The sequence below is a fragment of the Papio anubis genome, chromosome 1 (assembly GCF_008728515.1).
Source record: "Papio anubis isolate 15944 chromosome 1, Panubis1.0, whole genome shotgun sequence".
NCBI lineage: Eukaryota > Metazoa > Chordata > Mammalia > Primates > Cercopithecidae > Papio > Papio anubis.
The window spans coordinates 120009284-120031583 of NC_044976.1; the positions used below are offsets into that span (position 1 = coordinate 120009284).

At 37.7% G+C, this 22300-nt stretch overlaps 1 long non-coding RNA gene and 1 pseudogene across 1 annotated transcript; one reads left to right on the forward strand and one right to left on the reverse strand.

Moving 5' to 3' along the window:
* The first annotated feature begins 6262 nt into the window (after positions 1–6262).
* On the forward strand, positions 6263–13262 carry LOC110740776 (annotated as a pseudogene).
* A 1082-nt stretch (positions 13263–14344) lies between these two features.
* Positions 14345–21666, reverse strand: LOC110740777. Its single transcript, XR_002515903.2, has 3 exons — positions 20603–21666; positions 18210–18297; positions 14345–16899 (listed from the first exon to the last, which is right to left on the reverse strand). It is a non-coding gene; the product is annotated as an uncharacterized LOC110740777 (long non-coding RNA).
* Positions 21667–22300: the final 634 nt, after the last annotated feature.

The window sequence follows — 22300 nt, forward strand, 5'->3', positions numbered from 1 at the left end:
TAAAATATATATAAAGTTTTCAGCAAAATGCCCAGTATATAGTATATAGTGATTGTTCAGTAAATAGCAATTGTGTATTTTTTGCAGCAATAGGAAAAAGTATAAAAACAGTTTCCTCTTTTTTATTTTAATACTTTTTTCTTGTTTTTTCACCACCCTCACCTTCCTGAAATTGTCTAGTCTCTTAACCTCCAGAAACCACTGCACTCTTACAATTCCTTTCTTGGACAACTTGTGGTCTTTTTCCTTCTTTGGTCTACACTTCTCAAGCATTTCCGTTCCATCTTTCTCTTTCTTTTTGTTCTCAACTCTCTTCCTCTGGTTACATTTATCAAGTGTAATTCTACATATTTATTAATGCTGACTCCCAAGTTTATAAACTGAAGACAGACTTAAGATCCAAGCCAATATTTCTGATTTATTGCTGCATATATCTGCCTTTCCCTTGAGCTTCATATGTCAAGACTGAACTCACCCCCGGCTTTCTCATGTTGTTCTGCCTTCTGTGTTTTCTGAAAGTTACCATCTCCTTACCACTTTGAGCTAAAATCTCAGCAATAACTGCATTTCTCCAACTCCTTATAGCATCATTTAATCTTTTGCAAAGTACTTACTTATAACTCTTTTATTCTGTAGTAACAACAAATTGTCATTATTGCCAAGAGGAGAGAGCCATCATTTTTACTGCAGGCACTTTCTCTCCAATATTGCATCCTAAACCGGTCACCTGGGCTCTGCTTGAACACTTTCAGTGATAGGCTACTTAGCACATGCCCCACGAGGTACCCTACTCCATTCGTGACAGTTCAGTAGACCAAGAAGCAAAGAAGCAACCTTGGTATGAATGACAGTCAGGAATACCAGAGTGGTAAGAGAAAGAAAATCCCATTGTTTTCAGAAACAGACTCAGATCTGAGGCAGGAATCAGGAATTCACAAGCACTCCTGTACATATCTTCCCACCAATTATCCTGAGATCTTCCCTGTGCATCAAGTCTTATTTACAAAGGGTTGTAAAGAAGGGCAAGCAGCAAACAGGCTTCCTTCATGGAGCTTGCAGACTTATGGAAGAGAGATAAAACATCTCTCCCTCATACATAAACACAAACACGTGATAAGAGGCAACGGTGAACAGAGTTTAACAAATAAACATCGTTTATTTCATTTTATTTTCACTGTGTCACCTATGCCCTAGAACAAATGGTCCCTGAGGCGACTTGGACACAATCTTGTTGGGGAGAGCTAGGTCACCATGACAATGCGTAATACGGGGCTATGTCCCTCATGAGAATGTAATAAGGGCTGGCTACTGCTGCCTCTGTTTGCTTCAGGACCCCATCTGCAAAACCTCAGCCCTACCATGCCACAAACAACTTAGAGACCAGCATGAAGTATCAACTTTATTGAAGAGTTTCTAGGGCAAGCCATACCTGCTCAGAGGTAAAAGTTAAACAGTCTATTGACAAATATCAAAAGGCAGGTTATGTGTGTGAATGTGGAAGACAGTCAAGCAAAGAAGTAGGTGAACTTATGTGACAAATTTTGTCCTTATTCAGGTTAGACACCCTCAAATCCTTCATCCATTCCCTACAATTTTCAGTTCCTTATAATCCTGAAAATCACCTGAATTTCTCGAGATATACAATGGGCTAAAAATTTGAAAAAGCTTAATCATTCGAACATCTCGGGGTGAGTACCCTGTCATTTTAATCCTTTATTCATATGTTTATGATTCTAGAGATAGCACCTGAGAAATGCATTTGAAATGTTCACAAGAGTGAGGGATTTTTTTTTTTTTTTAAGTGGCAATGTGGTAAAAAGTTAGAGATTTGTAAAGACATTCATTGGTCAGGGCAGGAAAATATGTGTGGGAAAGGGGAAATCAGAAAGCAGAAAGCCATGATAAGAGAGGCAGAAGCCAATCTTGGTGTTTTTAGGGTGTGGCACTTGTCTTGCCCTAAGGCAAGACCCAAAGAAATACCTATCATATTAAGTCTATATCTGTGAATTCGAACGAGATTAAAAAAAAAAACAACTATTGAATGAATTTGACTGCCATACACAGAGAAGACAAACAAACAAAAACCTTTTATTCTTATATAAATGAGTCCATCTGGCTATACTCATGGACATTTAACTTATTTCTGTGGAAGATGTAAAGGATAGAGGTTAAACTTCCCACCATAACTTCACAGAGAGATTATCTAGGTTTATTCCACTTCTACAATTTTCTAGATGTATGATCTTGAGAAAAAAAACCACTCATCTTTCTGTGTCATTTACAAATAGAAAAAACGGTGCTTAAACTCACTGGGCTGTTGTGAGAATTAAGTTAGCATACGAAAAATACTACCCTACACAGACTAATCAATTATTTTTATATCTTCTTTATATGCCTTGTAGATACAGACGAAGACAGTAATTATAATAACTTCAGACAGTCCTCAGTTGTTAATTCACCAGTTTTTTTGGTAGGTGCATTAAGATTGTTCAATTTGCGATGATAAAATGAGGAATTTAAGGGAAATAAAGAGAAACAAAACAGGCAGTTTTCTCTGGGAGTGGGATATGCCTATACACAGGGCTCTACCTAATGTGTCTCCACAAGAAGGCTTGTGTTGCTTTCCATAGAGCACTACTGAACACCAGGCAATCTGCTACTAACCTTCACTTATGTGACATCTAGAAGGTAGAGGTTAAACAGGAATCCAGGTAAATGTGCTGGTGTGAATAGCTGATTTGGATGATCCAAGTGATGTCTACATGATTTAAGACCCACAGAGCTATGGCATCACCAGTGTGCTTTACGATAATAAATTGTTTCATATTATGGGCAAATAATTATCAGCTAATTATCTCTTTTAGTGTGATATAATCTAATGAAGTAGGAATGACATATATTACCAGCAGCTGCAGCAGCAGAACTATTTCACAAATAATAAAACAGGTTCGACATTCTACCCTTGAAATGACATTCTACCTTTTAAATTTCCAAGTTCTTAAAGTATTACCTTATTTATTTCTTAACTTATTTGATAAATATGCATTGGTTATGTATTATTGCCAAAGCAATGAACTTAACTAGAATAGAGCAATGAGTGAGATCTCTGCTACCAAGGAGGAAAAATCCAGGAAGATACATAGCTACCCCACAGGAGTCATGGTCATAATAGCAGCTGTGATTGTGAAGGACCTTTTGGACAAAGTCCTCACAGAGGCACTGTTGTTTACTAGGTTTATTCAAGTGCAAAAGACCAGAGATAAAATAACAGAGTGGTGTCTTGAAGAACTCTGATGTGACCAGAGGAATAAATAAGAGGAATGGAAAACAGGAGTAAAGGGGAGGGTAATATTGAAGGGGAGCATTCAAAGGCAAATAAAAAATAAATTGTACAATAGCATCAATATCATCTAGTCCTGAGAAGACCAACCCATAAACAGCTCTTCTTGGTTCTGAGGGAAAATGCAACGGGAGAAGTCTTCAAGGTGTTCCCCATTAATTATTACTTGGAATCTAAGTTGCCAAATGAGAAGGGTATGTTTAAAGAGATCATCACTGTGTGACTGTTAACACAGTGTACTAAGCTGTACTCTGCTGCCCTGATAGTAGGATTCTCCCCTGATATAAAAATTTTGTAGCACTAATAGAGGAGGAAGGGCTCCCAACTGCTGATGGAGAAAAGACACACCTAAAAGTTAAAGCAAATAAGAAACAAACAAACAAAAGAACAAATACAATAAAAGATCAGTGGGCACAGTGCTGTGATACACTCAGAGCTACAGAAGGGATCTAAGTACTATGATTCAGAAGTAGTCTATTGAGGAGGGCCTCTTCAAAAAGGGAGGGCAGACTGGGAGTAGGAAAAGAATAAAATAACAGATCATTTCTGGTGGACAATACGGGCTGAAGTTGCCTTGGTCGGAGAAGAAAGTTCTTGGCAGTAGCAGGCCAGGTGGAATAGCAAAAAGGGTTCAGTTTTGAGCAACTGAGCTTGCTTGAAACTTACGAAGATGATGATATAATATTACTGAGAGTGGGCAGGAGGTAGGGGTATGGGCACCTCTGGGCACAAGGGGACCAACTTGCAGGCTTGTCTTTGAATCAGCAGACAATCAAGCCATGGTAGGCTACAGAGCAAGATTGGCTTCCAACAAACTTGGGAACGGTCAGTAAATTTGTAAGGCTGCTTCCCACCCTTCACTTCATTTTCCAATAACTTCTCTTCCACATCCCTCAGGACTGACCTGGTAAGTTGGAATTTCAACCAATTTTATCCAGTGCAATAACTGGAAAAGAATGTTGGTTTTCCTTTAGTTCAATTATCTATATTTTCAAAGTATAATATGAAGCTGAATAATGTGAATTCAAGCTACACAAATCAAGACTGAAACTCATTCCAGTAATATTTATTGAGTGTCTACTATGTTTTGCTACTGCTCTATTACACTGATAATAGAGGGTTGAGGACAAGTCCCTCTTCAGATGTTCTGTCATTTTTCAGTCGGCCTTAGCATTTCAATTCCCTTACCTTGTCTCTTGAGAGTTTCCAGCCATCATTTTCAAGTTTTTCCCATCCTCTGTTATCACCTACTCCTGAGTCATGCTGGGCTTCCTTCCTACCCTGTCCCTAACCTTACCACACATACTTTCTTTTTAAACTCTCACTCAGAAAAGTATCCGATGCATTAAAGTCACTGTTTCCAAACTGGACTTTTTGGACACTTGAGGGTACAAAAATAAATATAAAAATCTTCTAATGTCCAGACAGGAATAGCTCCAAAGGACTGATTCTCTCATCTTCAACTCCCTTAAGAGCTCTTAAAATTGATCTGCTAGAGAAAGTGTCTTTTCCTTTCCCACTTCTCTTTTCAATTTTTTTAACAAGGAAAGGCATAGCAAAATATTGCCATATGGAAGTGTCCAAGAGTGTAAGTTAGTGCCAATGCCAACGTCAGTGTCGAGAAAGTAAAGGGTTAATAACTGGGTATCAGATCCTTTTGCAGGTCAGTGATTTACAATCTATTCCTTTCAACGCAATTGAAATAGAAGCTAATCAAGTTGTCAGTTAATAGATGAATGAAAATAATTTTGATGATATGTTACTGGATATTTTCTGGCACACAACTAATAAAAAGTTTAAATAATCTAGTGTTATGTCGATAACAAAACTAACTTCCATTCATGGAGCTATGGTACATCAATATCACTTATATGTGAATTAGTTTTCTTAGGGTTTACACCTCCAAAATGAAAATTCAGAATAGAATTGATGCTAAAATCTTTCTCATTGTGGTAATAAGTCTTACAATGCACGCAAACATTGGACAAAAGCATAATATACATTATTATGAGATAGTTTTCCAGTAAATTAAAAAATTTTTGTCCAATATATTTTTAAATGTTTTATTTATATGTATATTGCTTTAGGTAAATGTATTCTAATTATATAACAGCTAGAGAAAATCTTTTATAAATCACTCATAGTCTTTTTTTCTTTTTTAATTTCCAACTTTTTTTTTGTTTGTTTGTTTTTGTTTTTGTTTTTTGTTTTTTTTTGAGATGGAGTCTCGCTCTGTCGCCCAGGCTGGAGTGCAGTGGCCGGATCTCAGCTCACTGCAAGCTCCGCCTCCCGGGTTCACGCCATTCTCCGGCCTCAGCCTCCCGAGTAGCTGGGACTACAGGCGCCCGCCACCTCGCCCGGCTAGTTTTTTTTGTATTTCTTAATAGAGACGGGGTTTCACCGTGTTAGCCAGGATGGTCTCGATCTCCTGACCTCGTGATCCGCCCATCTCGGCCTCCCAAAGTGCTGGGATTACAGGCTTGAGCCACCGCACCCGGCCTAATTTCCAACTTTTATTTTAAGTTCAGGGGTACATGTACAGAATGTGTAGGCTTGTTACATAGGTAAACGTGTGCCATGGTGGTTTGCTGCACAGATCATCCCATAATCCAGGTATTAAGCCCAGCATCCACTAGCTATTCTTCCCGATACTCTCCCTCTTCCCACCGCCCCCCAACCTCCAACAGGCCCCGGTGTATGTTGTTGTCCCACCCGCCCATGTGTCCATGTGTTCTCATAATTTAGCTCCCACTGATAAGTGAGAATATGCAGTATTTGGTTTTCTGTTCCTGTGTTAGTTTGCTAAGGATAATCCATCCATGTCCCTGCAAAGGATATGATCTTGTTCCTTTTTAAGGCTGCATAGTATTCCATTGTGTATGTGTACCACATTTTCTTTTTTATTATTATTATTATACTTAATGTTTTACGGTACATGTGCACAACATGCAGGTTTGTTACATATGTATACATGAAGCACTCAGTCTTAAAAGTACAGGAACAAAAAACATGTAGGTAGATACAGAGAAATCAATAAAAGACTTGCAATTATAAATATATTCAATACCATGAATTGTGACTTTGGTGAAATAAACGATGTTAAATTTCCAGTTTTACAAAGATATGCTCATTTGTGTACTTGTTTAAACAAGTATCAATGGATATCATTACCATAGCACTGATATTTAGATTTCATTGAATACATAAAGAAGTAATATAATAGTTTCATTTAAAAGTTCGATTATCATAATGCAGTAAAAAATTAGATTCCCTATGGCCACATAAATGTCTGATAAAAAATAGATGTTGTGTCTGTAGTCCTAGCTACATAGGAGGCTGAAGTGAAAGGATTCCTTGAGCCCAGGAGTTTGAGTCCACCCTGAACAACACAGCAAGGACTCATCCTTACAAAAAAATTGATGTCAAGTTAAAACTATGCAAATTAGTATATCATTTTTTAAGTGTCTTTTAGGAAAATAATGTTTAAAGACAGGTACTTAAATCACACCAAAAATGAAAATGCTTAATGACATGTGACCCAATCCCAAGTCAGACTTGTAATTTTACCAGGGTCTCCCTGGAAATGTCAGGTCACTGGCAATGTTAATAGAAGACTGGAAAAGCACAGAAGAATGGTTGGGAAAATGACTTCCTCTTTCATTTTCCTGCCTCACCAGCTGCATCAGTTTCCTATGGCTGCTGTAACAAACTGCTACAAATGTGGTGGGTTATAACAACAGAGAGTTATTGTCTCACAGTTCTGGAGGCCAGAAATCCAAAATCAGTATCACTTGGCTCAATTCAGGGCATGGGCAGAGCCGCACTCCTTCTGGAGGCTCTTGAGAAACACTTCCTTACCTCTTTTAGCTTCTGATAGCTGTGGGCATTCATTCAAGATAAAGATCTTGTGGCCAAAGCATTGCAGTCTTCAAGGCCGGCATCCTTAAATCTCTCTCTGCTTTATCTACATTGCCTTCTCCTCTGTGCGTCTGTTTCAAATTTCACTCTGTCTCTGTCTTGTAAAGACCTTTTTGATTGTATTTAAGGCCCACCTAGAAAATCCAGGATAAGTCCCTGTCTCAAAGTCTTTAATCACATTTGCGAAATGTTTGCTATATGGTGTAACATTTACAGATTCCAGGAATTAAGACATGTACAACTTTTAGAAGGTTCATTTTTCAACCTATTATATCTCCTGGAAATGAGACTGTCTAATGCTAGCACCAAAAATGTATTCAAATAGATATGTAAAGTGAATGGAAAAATAACTGTTCTCTGGAGCAGAGCTTCATTATCTCCAGATAATTTCCTTTGCATTGAATTGTCTCTCCATTTGGAAATGAATATTTTTCAAACCAACTTCATACTGCCATGTTGTCTTGCATTAGAGTTCAAGCAATCTCCTTGAGTTATTATTTCCTCTTAGTATAATTTCCCTTGAGAAATAAGCTTGTAGGCTCCAGCTTGAGGTCACACCTTCTTTTATTCACTCATTCAACAGATATTGAGTAAAGGTGCTGTAGGCTTAGGAGTTTATGATTGTTTCTAAGGGATGTAAAGGAAGAGCATGTCCTGGACAAGAAAACAAGAATCAAAATGCCAAGGCAGTTCTGAAATCACTCAGAAAGTATTTATCAAATACCCACTGTAGTTAAGATTGCTAGGTAATTGAGTACCCAAGTCTGTTAACGTTTCCTATAAGGTGAGAGACAAAATAGTAAAGTGAAGAGGAAAAATGATACAATAATTAATATACCACTAAGCATCTTCAGTGGTTATAAACTGTGAGGGTATGTTGGCGGTTTGTTGCAGCTGTCTTTTAAACCTCTTGTTCTTCCTGTGATTTATTTTAGGCACTTAAGTGGACAGAGACCATGAGAAATTTGAGTGGAGGCCATGTTGAGGAGTTTGTCTTGGGGGATTCCCTACCGCTCCACCCCTCCAGCTGTTCCACTTTGTTCCTTTTTTTTTTTTTTTTTTTGTGCAATTTACCTTCTGACATTGTTGGAGAATGCACTCATTGTCTTCACAATATGGCTCACTCAAAGCTTTCATTGCCCCTGTACTTTTTCCTTGGTCATCTCTCTTTCCTGGAGCTATGGTACATCAATGTTACCATTCCTCAGCTTTTGGCAGCCTTTCTTACCCAGGATAGTAGAGTCTCCTATGTAGGTTGCATGACCCAACTCTACTTCTTTATTGCCTTAGCCTGTACTGAATGTGTGCTGTTGGCAGTTACGGCCTATGACCGCTACCTGGCCATCTGTGGACCCCTCCATTACCCTAGTCTCATGCCTTCCAGTCTGGCCACTCACCTTGCTGCTGCCTCTTGGGGCAGTGGCTTCTTCAGCTCCATGATGAAGCGTCTCTTTATTTCCCAATTGTCCTACTATGGACCCAACATTATCAACCACTTTGTCTGTGATATTTCCCCACTACTCAACCTCACCTGCTCTGACAAGGAGCAAACAGAGCTAGTAGACTTCCTTCTGGCCCTGGTGATGATTCTCCTCCCTCTATTGGCTGTGGTTTCATCATATGCTGCCATCATTGCAGCCATCCTGAGGGTCCCTACTTCCAGGGGACGCTGCAAAGCCTTTTCCACTTGTGCCACTCATCTGGCAGTAGTTGTTATCTACTATGCCTCCACTCTCTTCACCTATGCATGGCCCCAGGCCATGTACACCTTCAACCACAACACGATTATCTCTGTGCTCTACACTATCATTGTACCATCCCTCAACCCAGTCATATACTGCCTGAGGAACAAGGAGGTGAAGGATGCCTTCAGGAAGACAGTGATGGGCAGATGTCACTATCCTAGGGATGTTCCAGACTGATATACAACAGGTCCTGGGAGAGGCAAAAATTGCAGAATCTTAATAGGGCTTCCTTAAGGAATCAGAATGGGCTTAAAGGGAACACAAATATAATTTGCCAACATTTTCTTTAAATATTGTCTGGGACCTTCTGATAGAAATGAAAGTTTGTGAATCATTTATTTTTTACAGGGTTTTCAAACTGAGGTTGGACTAGCTACACAATAATCAACTGGAAATTTGTTAAAATAAAGATTCCCCCCCACCAAAAAAATATATGGAGAGTCTTACTGAGTATGTCTGGAATGTGACCCTGCTGTGAATAGTTTTCAGAACTTCCTGGGAATTCCTATTTCATAGACAGTTTGGGATTCCCTAGTCTAGACCAAGCCCATTATTTTATAAGTGTGAAAATATAATGTGAGGAAAAAAAGGGAACTTACTGGTGGACATGTCAAGAAAAAAAATTAGGTAGACTTCAATGTAACAATTTCAAAGATCCAGATTCTCAAATCCCACTTTCATAGGAAACTGCACAAGTATGTTATACCCCAAGAACTAAATTTCATATCATCTCATCAATACACTTTACCGCTACAAAACTCATATTCGTTGAAAGTCAAAGCAGAGAGAGATGCAGTGCTGTTCAGCTGTATATTCACGACTCAATATGACTAAATATCCTCTCCATCTCCCTTCTTTGAATCTCAGGGAGATATAAAGCTTGTTGACCTAACAAATATTGACCAGGTAGTAGGCAAAATGTTCTAGAAAGCTTGTATATAGATCTTCTCCTTCACTGTGGCCAGCACCCGTTTTAACTAATTAGTGCCAGGGCCATACCAGTTGTCAAATATTTTAAATTGTGTTCCTAGTCAAAGAACTCTAAGAACAGAAAATGCCTTCATAAGAAAGAAGATTGAAGAGCCATAGATAGGATGCAGATATCTCTATGGCAATTGGGATGTCTCAGGTTCATAGCCTGAATCATAGGTATTCTAGCAAGTTCCTTTGATTTTTGGAAAGTTGCTTGAATTGCTTAGAGAAATTTTTCTTATCTTGAATCTAGGCTCATTTACGCAAATTTCTGCATCTTGAATCAAATTCAATGACTATTTAGATATGAAATATATGAAACAAAATAAATATGCAATTGAACAAATTCCAATAAACACAGATTGTTGGTCAGTGCACATTTCCCTATTCTGAGACAGGTTTTGAGGGAGAAAAAGACATGTGTCCATCAATGCATTGATTCTATTCAAATCAGGCTAAAACTTAAGATGATTTGTCCTTCCTGAGCTAATAATAATTGGGTCAGATAAGGAATTAATTTGAATGAAGTGTGTAAGATAACAGCGAGCCATAGAAGGAATTAAATTGAATGAACTGTATAAGACAATTGGGGATTAAAGCTTGCCAGGGACTAAAATGTAATCATTAATAAATTGCTACTCTGCCACTATGTAGTTGTTTAAACGTAGAGAAAATCACTTAAATCACTCTGGGATTTCCTTATCTGAGGAAAAAAAAGAAGTTTGAATTAAAATACCACTGATTTTAAAATGCTATTATTTCATGAGACAAGTCCACAATGTGTGACTGACAGTTGGCTACAAGAAAAAGTGAGATGGTTTAACCTGCTGCTAGGTAATATGTTTGAGATCCAGAGTACTGGAACCTTCAACTGGCTCTTGGCTCTCAGCCCAGCCCTTTGATTCTCCTTAAATTTTCATTACTTGCATAGAGAGCCATTAAAACTATTTTTAAAGGTACAATTTAATTCCCAGAAGAAAAAAAAAAGCCTCACCCAATTCATAGATCATCCTCTACATACTCATACACAAAAGTCAGTGGATTATAAAAATTAAACTTGCTATTTAATTTCAATTCTGCCATCAGGCAACTTAGCTGTGTACCATTCAGCTAGACATTTAATATCTTTGGGTTAAGTCAGCACCGTGACATTGGTGCTAACTCCACGATGGTGAAGATCAGACAGAACGATGTGAATGTGCTTTCACATACACAAATGTGAGTTACCATCTGGCGGTAAAGATGCTTCCATATATTCAGCAGAGCCTCCTCAGAATCCAGTTCCTATGAAACCTCCACTGGAAGGAAGGCTGTTAACTCTGTGAGCCTTGCTCTCTTCCTCACAAGCCTGCCCAACAGACTTTCTAAACAGTCTTAGAAGGCACTAAGATGTGACTCAGACAATCTAGCCCTAGAAATTAGGAATCTAGACTCCTTACTACATCTACAATGTATGTGCCTTTTTTTCCCCAGTAGTTGTTCATCTTCTACAAGAAGTTTATTCTAACAAATGTACAAATTAGCACTCTTCCAAAGATTTGAGGAGATCCCTTTGCAGCTATTAGACCTCCCTCTGTGGGTGCTAATCCCTTCTCTCTAGTTATCTGTCTTGAAATGGCCCCTTTGTCTTCTTTATACTCTAATCTTTATCTAATCTAGTCTCCTTAATACTCTAATCTAGTCTTCTCTGCAATCTTTGTCCAATCTAATCCTTAATTCAGTAAGACTACTTGATATATTTTTGTGTCCTCTGCTGCCTATCTCTCTCTCTCTTTTTCTGTCTCTGTCCATATCTATCTATCTATCTATCTATCTATCTATCTATCCATCCATCCACATACATATATATACATACACATGTATATACACATATAGAGCTTGTATTATTCCAACAGTTATGTCTCAGTATTATCTAGTATTAGCTCAGTGTTGTTATATTTTTAAATATAAGAAGTATATAAATTTCTTATATTTAAAAGATTTTAACATATTTTGTCTCACTCCATCATGGTCACACAGTGTCCAGGACTAAAGTCCTATGGAATTACTTATGTTCAACTGGATAATACTGAGACATAAGTGTTGGAATAATTCCAGCTGAAGTTAACCATGGGCTGCTTTTTCTCTTTCACTCTCTTAACTCCCATTTCCACCTTCAGTTTTTCTTTAGAGCTAAAATTAGGATTGTCAGGATCTGTTACGGGGGTCCACATTTCTTTGGTTTGTACTCTACAGATACTTTCTAAGTCATAACATGTGGAAATCATTTCTATCTCTTTTCTCAGGAATAACAGTCTTATTCTGTCTCTTGTCTAATGTTTACAAACTGTTATGTCATATATTTTTCTAACTTTTAGTTTTTTAGGGTAGAAAGTTAAGTACAATTTATATTAATCCATCTTGATAGGATTCTATATCTTACTGATATTCATTAACTTACTCAATGCCTTTTACATAACATACTTTTGAATATAGTAATTGTAAAATAAGTAGAAAAGGAGGCCACAGAAAAAGAAAAAAGCATTACTTAAAATGTGTATAAATAGAACTTTCAACAGTTTTTCCTTAATAAAAGAAACCAGCACACAGTCACAGACTGTATTAGAAGAATATCTAGGTTTCCTGATCCCTGCCCAGTGCAACGGTGTTTCCCTTCAAGATGCTTCTCAGGTGAGCACATCCTCTTTTGTGTTGGAAAAACACTGTTGAACAAATACTGCAGCTTAGAAGGTGCCACTTTAGAGCACATCCAGAAACCCTAGCTTGTTTTTCTTTTGATGCTTACGGGATTCCCACCTATATACTGGCCTTACGCCCAAGAGAATGTACTTCGTATATTGTGTTACTACTGGTTCAGTAGGAATAATAACAGGGTATGCAGCCAAAAAGAAAAAAAGAAAAAAGAAAACTACTCTCTTACTGAGTGAGGATTTAGGGGAAGTAAGTAGTAGATTCAATATTTTGAAAGCAGAGAAAATGGATCTTTCATTATTGTAACTTCCATTGTCAAACTCAATACATAGTTGATGAAAGAGTAAATAATTGATAGACTCTTAAAGGCAGCTTTATTTATTAAATTACTATTGTAGTCAGTCAATTTCTCTCCTTTATTTTCCAATATCTATACTAAGGCTGCTTTTCCTACCTAAAAAAGCTTGACAAATCAAGGGATAGTAAGAATGCCTTCCTGTAGGAGTAATTGGTTGGCTTCCTTTGACTTGCTCCCGCTTTCTGTTACATCTATTACTGAAGGGTAAGTGTGGGTAGATAGAACCAGTCTGAAAGTATCCAACCTGAAAACAATTTATACACATTCTTTCTTTGTGTTTATTCACAGAATGTTAGATTCTTTTTTTTTTTTTTTTTTTTTTTTTTGAGACGGAGCCTCGCTCTGCCGCCCAGGCTGGAGTGCAGTGGCCGGATCTCAGCTCACTGCAAGCTCCGCCTCCCGGGTTCACGCCATTCTCCTGCCTCAGCCTCCCGAGTAGCTGGGACTACAGGCGCCCGCCACCTCGCCCGCCCGGCTAGTTTTTTGTATTTTTTTTAGTAGAGACAGGGTTTCACCGTGTTCACCAGGATGGTCTCTATCTCCTGACCTCGTGATCCGCCTGCCTCGGCCTCCGAAAGTGCTGAGATTACAGGCTTGAGCCACTGCACCCGGCCAGAATGTTAGATTCTTAATTCCTGCTTGTCAAGACAGGAAAAAAAAAAAAAAGCAGAGAAATATCATTCTCTGTATGTTTTGCTATTCATTTACTTTTTAGCATAGTGTATTTTTGTTAAAATGAAGAGAAAAGTAAATCTTGACCAACAAAACATGTAACAAAAGCATTAAGAATAGTTGTAAATGGCATAATTGTTTTAGAATATCACTGCCACAAAGGAAGGTTATAAGAGATATGTGGTGGGAGACATGAGAGACTTGACAGAAAATCATGCCATGGCATTTTTCTCTGTGGCAATAGAAGAAACTTTTCCAGGTACCTCAGGGAATTTCTTACTTTCACTTCATAAGATCATGTCCCATCCTCCCACAGGTCCTGCTTCTACCATCCTGATAATTATAAAGTTGCCTAGGTAATCTGGCAATCCAGGTAATTCTTATGGTATCATGAATTAATCTGTTCTACTTCACCCACCAGCTTTATACTATTTCCAAGAATGTGTGTTTTGTTTGTTTGTTTGTTTGTGTTTGAGACATAGTCTCTCTCTGTCGCCAGGCTGGAGTGCAGTGGCGTGATCTTGGCTCACTGCAACCTCTGCCTCCCGGGTTCAAGTGATTCTCCTACCTTAGCCTCCCGAGTAGCTGGGACTACAGGCGCGTGCCTCCACACCCGGCTAATTTTTTGTATTTTTAGTAGAAGACGGGGTTTCACCGTGTTAGCCAGGATGGTCTCAATGTCCTGACCTCCCAAAGTGCTGGAATTACAGGTGTGAGTCACTGCGCCTGGCCCAAGAATATGTTTCTTAAAAGGGTTACCTATTACATTTTAGAACTTGTGTATGTTAAAGAACATAGTTTCAGTGATTCCCATGATGTGATGGAGCAGAAATCAAGCATGAGGGTGTCCAAAATGGAGCTTGTGGAGACTGACTGATAAGTGATTTCATTTTATTGAGTATCTAAGACAAATGTATGAAACATCTGACCATATTACCATGATTCACATTCACCCCTCACCAGGCATCAGTATTCAGCCATAGTTCTCTTTGCCATTGAGCATAAATAACTATTGGAATCCACGCAACCACTATTAATTGTGTTTTCATACAATACAAATACTGTTTACTATTCAAGTCTAGAAGAGATACAAGCAAACAATAAGAGAGGCCACCAGTACATTGCATATTATAAATGGGATGTGAAAAGACCTTCGTATTCTGAAACTATATGCTAAAATCAAAACAATAATTTAAAAGAACAAATTCCAAATATAATATTGTTTTAAAGGATAAAATTAAACTAAACTAAGCATAATAGGTTTCATAATCATAGGGTTGTAGATATATAACATTAAACTCTTTAGTCTAAGCAACCTCAGCGTCAGAGGAGAGCACATATGTGGTAGAACTGATAGAGAAGTAGTGAACTTTAAGTTGTATTGACATAAAATTGACTTCCAGAATAAGGAAAGTGATTATCTTAAGTCACCTGCAGTGTTGCCTCATTTCCTGGTAAGTCATTTTAAGAACACTATTAACAAAGTGGAAAGTATCTATAAAGAATCTAGAGAAAGATAACCAGGATTTTGAGGAGCCTGTGAACTCAGATATATCATGCAGTTCAAAAGCATCTTCAGGTAGGTTAAGTGTTTAATTGAGGCATACATTATGCTTCTTCAAATATTTGAATTGTTGCTGTGTAGGTTAAATATTATATGCAAGTTGTACATCTCTAGAGACAATAGGAGCAAAAGGAGGACGATACATAAAAGTAGAATTTTGTAACACTTAGAAATATTTAACTGTGATATAACTCCCTATTGAGTAAATAATTGAGGCTAGAATGCTGCAGATGAGAATCCTACAATGACTGAGAAGTGGAAATGATAGCTCCGGGTTCTCTCTGACACAGGTAGCTCATAATTATAAAAAAAATCCATTATATTGGTTCCATTTTCTTTATAATCTTGTTGTAAAGTGTCTTACTAACATTTTTCTAGACTATAGAGAAGTTGTAATAGTTGAATCTTCTATACTAAATTACAACCCATGATGTTTTACTTGTCACCAAAGAAACTAAAACCATTCTTTAAGTATACTGAGAAATCAAAATACTTATTTGTTCAAGTTTGAAAAGTATTTGAGGCTTGAACCTGATTTTTAATAAACCCGAGTTTGAGATGGCAACCCACAAAGCTCACTGAAATAATATAGTGGGAAGCATGTACTATGAGGCTAGTAAAGTGCTATGTAAATGAAAAACAAGAGTATTATTAACATTAAAATTATCACTATGTCCTCTGAAATAGTTTTTCTGTAGATGCGAAATAATCTTATTACAGCTTTAGGAGGAACTCCTCCTTGGCAAATCACTTTCCAAATGGCCATCTGAATGTCCTTATTCTTGAAGCTATACACCATGGGATTCAACAATGGAGTCACAACGGTGTAAGGTCACCATCACCAGCCTGTTCTTGCTGGATGATTATTTGGCTGATGGTCGCAGGTAGACAAAGGAGGCACAGCCTTAATGGACAATGGCTCTTTGCTTGCTTTCACGTATGGGATCCTCAGGATGGTGTGAACAATGAAGCCATAGGAGATGCAAATAAAATCAGAGAAACCATAAGTGCTAGAATTCCACCAATGAAGATGACTAGCTCCCTGATGTCGGTATCAGTACAGGTAAGCCAAATAACTGATGAGATGTCACAGAAGTAGTGGTTGATCTTGTTTGGGCCACAGAAAAGCAGTTGAAAAACTAAGAAGGAGCCTATCAGTGAGAACGAAAAAACCAATCACAGCACATGTTGCTGCCAGTTGTTTACATATCTGGCAGCTCATAAGGACAGGGTAGTGAAGTGGATGGCAGATGGCAACATAGGAATCATAAACCGTCATGCCCAGGAGCATGAAATTAGTGACAGCAAAACCCAGAAAGAAGAACATCGGAGTGGCAGTTAATAAATGAGATTGTTCTGAGCAAAGACAACAGATCTATGAGCATCTTGGGCAGAATGACAAAGCTATAGCATGTCCCAGAAATGGAGAGGATCCCTAGGAAGAAGTATACTTGTATGTGGAGGCTTTGAGCCAGCGGATGACAGTGACAGTGGGGATATTTCCACTCAGAACAATCAGATATAGGCACAAGCAGACAGAAAAAGGATCTGCTGGATTTCTTCAAGGCTGGAGAACCCAAGAAGCAGGAACTTCGACAGAGGAGAAGTTAGCTTGATTGACTTGATCCCAGAGATTGACCTACAGGGAACAAAAATGAAAGAACAGATAGTTTACCCTAAAAGAGGCAGAGAGTTAGTTACACTATGGATTGAGAAACAATAAATCAGAGAAGGGGGTAGAACTTGTAGTAGTAAATGCCCTACTGATCATATCTATTCATTGTATTGTTTCAAAATACTCAGATTACATTTGTTTCCAGTGACATGTTTACATATCTTATAGTGCTTAAGTCTAGGTGATTTTTTCACATTGCCTACTTTAAATAGCAAACAGGAAATTAACATGTTAATTTAATTACTTTATTAAATAAACACATTTAATAAATACTTACTGTCTATATTACACAACTTTCTTAGGTTGTATAAGCAAAGTATAATTCTTAGCAGGAATGATGCTAAAGCATCTTACTTTCTTCACCAAGTGTTCTCTCCTCTCCCCAACTGCTCTTCTTAAATGCTCCAATAAAAAAAATGAGGTTTTTTTCTTACTAAGACTATGTTTCCTCATCTCACAGCATCTCACCTCTGTGATTTGCTCATCTCTTTCCTTCTACCTGGAAAATCTTTACCCACTTTGCATTCATTTTTGATAACCCAAATAGAACTATAACCTCCGGCAACTCTGGTCTCTGAAGATAAGGGTGATATTAACTTTTCTTTCCTTTAAATTATTTAGCAACTTTCTATTCTACACTAGAGTGAATCACAGAAGATAGACATGAACTCTAAGTTCACAAAGTGCAACTCTAAGTTCATAAAATTAGTTATATAAATTTAATTTTTTTCTTTAGTGCCCAGCACAGTGCTATTCACAAAAATTATTAATATACAATGATTGAATAGTCAATTGCATGATCTTGAAATGCATTTTTTCATATACCAGAGCATAAAGGCCTTCGGAGTAATTTTATATTCCCCATAACATTTACAAACAAATTGCTATCTAAAAGCTATTTGTTTAATTAGTTGATTATTAAATATTTTATTATATAAAGGGCATCTGTAAAAGGCATTATTTAAGCTCATGAAGGGTATGGTGGAATTTTAAGCCTCAAAAGGAAATTGATGGGAATAAAGAGCCAGTTTGAAACCTACTAGATCACATTGCATATTTATAATTGTACTGCGCACATTTTGATCTTTCACATGACCAAGAAGTTGTGGAATATGAACCAGATCTAGCTCTCATGAATTTCCCTACTGTGGCATTTATTTTTACTTTTATCTTTTTGTCTCTCAGTCTGGCTCTTCACAATACTTTATGTATTAACTGGTGACTAACGAAACAAATAGCACCAGGATCTTCCCTGAGGAGTGCAATTTATTTACCTCCTCAGTTGCCATCTCTGAGGCTTATGCAGTAGATTTTTTTGTCCATGGAATGTTAGGATGGTGAGATTCAAAAACAGCAGAAGGTCTGTAAAGAATGACAAGTTAGACAGTCATTTTTTTTTACCTCCTCATCGCTTATTAGACATTTCTAATATACCTTTGTCACCAGATAATACTGTCATGTGACATTTGAGAATGAAAAATGAGTGAAATGTTGAAAGCTTATTCTTGATGGAGAGTCATGGGAATCTATTTTTTCCTTTTTCAGTTACCCAGAGAAGTGTTGTTTAAGGAATCAGTCTTTCTAAGATGGCTCATAGAGAAGTAGTCAGTGCTATGGGCTCAAGAGAACATTTTTTATGGCATTTGCTTGAAGCAGTAGCTTATTGTAGCTCATTTGGTGAGGTTCTATTTTATCTCCCCAAGCCCTATACTAGCTTCCATTTTTCAAGCTGTCATATTATTTCACTGTCACTGAGTAACTAGATAAACAAACTAAAACTCACGGGAGAATAAGAGCTTTTCTAAAATTATCATGGTGACTGGTATTTTTCTGTTAGTAAATTCACATACTATCTTCATTCCACTTCCCACATAAAATAATACAAACAGGGTTATTTTCTTATGTCCCCTATAACATAGCTACTGTAATCCAGTGAAATCTTCTAATGAGACGAGACTCAAAAATTAATATTATCACAACCATTTCTATATTGAAATAACACTATTTTATTTTTTTCTACTATTAACCTCTCAAGGCCCCAAACTGTGCATCCCTACCTGCTCTTCTGATAATTATGAGAAGCATTTCCCAAATCACCATTGGAAAAGTTTTCTTTAGTCTCTTATTAGCTGGGGCCCCAATATGTTGCTTGGTACTTATACTTTCCAAAACTCCAGGGAGTCATTATCGCAATATTATTTTTGGCACAGTTCTGCACTTCTCTCACTTAGCAAACGGGATGCAGAAAACACCACAGATCCAAAATCTCACAGGTCTAATAGAAAAATAAAATAAAATAAAAAACAGAAGGCGGGGCACAGTGGCTCAAGCTTGTAATCCCAGCACTTTGGGAGGCTGAGGCAGGTGGATCATCTGAGGTCAGGAGTTTGAGACCAGCCTGGTCAACATGGCAAAACCCCATCTCTACTAAAAATACAAAAATTAGCTGGGTGTGGTGGCAGGTGCCTGTAATCCTAGTTACTCAGGAGGCTGAGGCAGGAGACTCACTTGAACTCAGGAGGCAGAGGTTGCAGTAAGCGGAAATTGTGCCACTGCACTCCAGCCTGGGTAATAAAATGAGAGTCCGTCTCAAAAAAAAAAAAAAAGGAAAAAAATGGCATTGGTAATTAATTGATCATCTCTTCCAAGTTCCCTGGTGGCTCTTAGAGGCTCAAGGCTATTGTAAATTAAGGAAGTACAAGCGAATACAGAAAAAACCATATAAACCATATTACAGGAGATAATGCAGGCCTATTTTTTATGAGGCCTTTTTTAGTGAAGCAGAAGCTCTTTTTTTCTTAGACTTCATCAGGACAAACAAAGTCTTGCTGTATTATTGTCAAAAAAGAACAAAGTTCTCTCTTTTAGTCTGTGTTCATCTGAAGCCTAACAATTCAGTTGCTATGCCAAGGAGAGGAGCATAGGAGCACAGCATGAGGGATGGGGAAAAGAGCAATGTTTTGATGACAGAGCTGAAATCTTGAAGAACAGCAGCAAATAATATATATTTAGAGACTGAAGACAAATTTTGGAGTGCTTAAGTGCAGGTCACAGAAGTGATACTCCGCTTTTTTCTAGCTTTCTGGAGGTGACAATATCTTCAATCAAGGGTCCGCCTCAGCATTTGCGAATGGGAGTAAAGCATGATGGGTAACCTCTTAGAGGGCTTGGGTCATCCCCCAGTTATTCTCATTCTTTCCTGCAACTCTCTAATAGTCTGACTCAAGACAGATGAGAGGGACTTGGGATTGGAGAGAAAACAATTAAGTACCTGTCTACATTTGTGTGCCACTGTTGAGTTACCCTGAAGTTGAAATTAGGTTAAAGGTCGAGCTTTTCATTCCTGGACTCAGGTAACACAGTGTCCAGATCGTCAAGTTTCCTGGAAATTGTTATTCTTCCTCCTTTCTGAGATAACAGAGGAAAATCTGCCCTCTCTGTTCTCCCTCAGCTTGTTATGAGTGACTTGCAAGGGGATGGAAGAGAGAATTGAAGGCACTTAGCATCCAGGTCTTCCCCAGCCTGACTCTATTTGTTGCAGTTTCTGTCAGTGGCTCCCAGCAGGGACTTTCCTGGCATTGTTCCCAGCAGCTGCCCTCAGAGCAGCAGAAACTCCCAAATGAGAGGATTCCTGTCTCAGAGTCTTTTTCTTTCCAATTATACTAACCATTGTCACAGGTTACCCATGGAGATCCCACAGCAGCTACTGCTGCTGCCAGCAATTTTCGAATGTTCACACAGGTTTTTGTTTTTTTTTTCCATTTGCAGCTGAGTTTTGGGGTGTTTTTTGGACATCTGGTCTGCTCATTGCATCTTCCCAAATAAACATTTCCCCACAGGATGCTGGCCAAATCTCCAGCCTTGGTACTGCATAACTCTATAAAGAAAACTGTCCAAAAACCTCTAAAGTATCAGAATGGAAATAGACCTGAAAAAAAAATACTATAGTTAGTCACATTTATTGGAATACTTCTTGACACAATTTGGGGTGAACTTGGGCACGACCCCAAACCAGTAGCTGCCACTGATCACAGTCTCATACACCTGAGGATAATTTTCCAGGAAATTAAAGATAGCCATTCCTTTTTAAACTAGAGTTTAACCAGGTTTCCAGTAAACTTAGTATGATACATATTTCATCTCAAATATTCCAATACAGTTCAAGTGTGCAAACAAAGAATATCTTTTATTTCTATATTCAGAGAAAGGGACTTGAATTACTTCATTACGCTCAGTCTTCATTCAGAGGTCAACCTCTGAAAAACACCCCCTTTATAATTTACTTTTTCTTCTTAACATATATTAGAAATTTCTGTGTAATTATCATTACATGTTTTCCTTTACATATCTCTATTTTCTGGTTTGTGGGGTTACTTTTTAAAGTTTTGCTGAATGTTTAGCCCCATCATTTAGGATACATAGTAAAAAGGTAACATATGTATTTCTTGAATGAATAACTAAATACTTTTTCTTTCTCTGTTTCACTTGATTAAGTTTCACTATATGTGCTATGTTTCTTTTTCATTGCTGTGGCTTTATCCAAATTACAGAAAAAAATGGAGGTAAAAGCCTTAAATATATGTTCTTAGCAATTCAAAAAGCCGAAACATTCTCAGTCTTGTGTCTCCCATATATGGGATGTAATCATGTCTTTTGCAGGGACATGGATGGAGCTGGAGCTACTATCGTTAGCAAACTAACGCAGGAGCAGAAAACCAAATACAATGTGTTCTCACTTATAAGTGACAGCTAAATGATGAGACCACATGGACACATAGAGGGGAACAGCACACACGGGGGTCTATTGGAGGGTGGAGGGTGGGATAGGGGAGAGGATCAGGAAAAATAACTAATGGGCACCAGGCTTCATATCTGGGTGATGAAATAATCCACACAATAAACCCCCAAGACACACATTTACCTGTATAACAAACCTGTACATGTACTCTTGAATTTAAAAGTTTAAAAAAATCTCTTTTTTTTTGGCTAAAAGTTAAAACAATGTGTGATTGATTTCACAGGCCTTTTTACCCAATCCTAGGGTAAGAAATAGATGAGGTAGGTTAGTCCCCCAACTATATATTTGAAAAGTTTTCCAGATTAAGTCTTATACTGCAAAATTTTTAAATTTAACTCAAACTAGACTTAGCATATAAACAGGAAGAGGAATCTGTAATCTCCTATATCAAAATATACATCAGAACATCAGATGATGAGCTGTAGGCAAATTGTGGATTATAGGCTAAGATGATTAAGATCCAGTTTACTTGTTTTCTTAACTATTCTTTCTCTTGTCTTTCAACTTCATTCTCTGCCTGGTTTTCCTTATGATACTTAATATGGAAGGAAAAATTAAAGTCACTTT